This window comes from Pseudochaenichthys georgianus, chromosome 6 (genome assembly GCF_902827115.2).
Source record: "Pseudochaenichthys georgianus chromosome 6, fPseGeo1.2, whole genome shotgun sequence".
Lineage (NCBI taxonomy): Eukaryota > Metazoa > Chordata > Actinopteri > Perciformes > Channichthyidae > Pseudochaenichthys > Pseudochaenichthys georgianus.
Genome location: NC_047508.1, coordinates 28,237,023 through 28,239,052, shown reverse-complemented (window position 1 = coordinate 28,239,052; position 2,030 = coordinate 28,237,023).

The window sequence follows — 2,030 nt, the reverse complement described above, 5'->3', positions numbered from 1 at the left end:
AAAGTTTAATTTAAAAGAAGAAGGGGCCCCAAAAATAAGATTGGTATATCAATAAATGTAGTTGATTGTGTCTTTTTAATTGTTTAAAGTAGATAGAACTGGTACTTAAGAGTTTGAATACAGTCTGGTTGCGGAGGAGGCACACAGGTAAGAGCATATAGCTACCATCACATGTAACTAAGCTTGACTTGAATTATTAAAAGTATAATTAAGTAACAGCAACAAATCAATAACAAATCGTGCAAAAATGTGAATCTTTGCTGGGTCCACTGTTGAATTTACCACATATTGTATGTTTTAGAAACCTTAAGGCATGTACCTAGATTTGTATGCAAGTAATATCCCAAAACTCAATAAATACCGTAGATTATTATTGAAAGTTATGCTGAATTAGTTTCATGTTCACTTACCTTAAGCAGACTGTGACACGGTTTTCCCCTATCATCCAAACCCATCAATTTGAGTACATATTGTCCCCTTGAAAACCGTTACTGAACTGATTTTGGATATTTGTACTTTGATAACCATTAATCTGCCCTTCAATGTTGACAATTTTCTGGATCTTCTCGCGGATTCTTCAAGTCCCGCCAAATGATGGGTGACGTCATTGCGGGCACAGCGCTCCAGCTGCACCGTCCAGGATCCCAGCATCTGCATGTAAACCTTTATATATACAGTCAGATGTAAACGCACGACGGCGCACACAGCAGCAAGCTCAGACAGCGATGACAGGTTAATGTTGAATGTGTCTGAGAGCTCATATGAGGCTGAAGGATCGGTTTATGTTGCATCTGTTAGAAGTTTAGGAATGAGGTGCGTCAATATGGGCGATCATACGGTCATGTAGCCAGTGGTGGAATGGGACTAAAAATCATCCCGGGACTCTCGACCGGCCCACTTCGGTACCGCTAGTAAATTGTCAACGGGGGGAGTGGGGGATGTCAGGGGCGGTGGGTGCTGTAGATCGTAAATGTAAATATGTAAATATTTGTGTCACTGCATCCTGGTAAAATACAAATATAATGTCTGTGTCTTTGACATTAGCGCTGCTAGCCACCTGTGCCCTGTACTACGAAGCCAGTTCAACAGACCCTGGATATGTTTGAGTAACAAACAAACTAACAACAACAAACTAACAAACGAGATCTCGCTAAGCGGTCCTACGACGCTGGTTATCAACTCGGTAAATCAAGCCAGGGTTTCTCTCTCCAGCTGAGAGCGCGTTCACGTCTAAGACACGAGTGGATCTGACTTTAATTACATTTGTCTCGAGTGTTTCGTCAACATAATGTGTTAAATAATACTTCTGCATATAGTCTGTGACACTGTGAGTGTTGCACGGCCAGATACGGCTGGAGAAGCTGACTCAGATAAGGAAATATATGATATATTATGATATTATATGATCGATGATCTGATTGATGATGTAATATGAATGATAAGTGCGACACGTCGGCGTCTTCTCTGCATACGGCAGTTTAAACTGTATTTTCTTTATCCTGTAATATGACTTGAGAGATTTAAACTCCGCACACTGAGTTGATCTCTTTTCTATAGACGCCGGAGGCGGGCAGCGTCAGGTAAAAGAAGTTATTTAGCCTTCTCAGGATGCCAGCGACGACCTAATGATGTTAGACGACGACAGAAACTAGTTCATTGTTCGGCATGTCATATTTAATGTAGTAGATTATATTATTTGCATATTTTAAATAATAGATTGAAAAGGAGAAAATGAAAACCAACCAGGACCAACACTGTGTGTGTAACGGGAAACACAAGAATGAACCGAGAGAAACAACAATCTAACATATTGTTAGAAGCTTGTATGAGAAGATGGACGCTGGCGCTGCTTGTTCGCCGCTTTCTCCTCGCTAGCTCCAGTTTAATTTGTTGTTGTTGTTGTTAACTTTCAACGACTAACTTTTATATTTAGCTGACTGTATCCCTTCCTCTACCATTGCTACTGTGAAGTATCTCCCGGACAGCCTTTCAGCTATCCCGGTGTGGTTAGCCCTAGTGCAGCTGCCTCC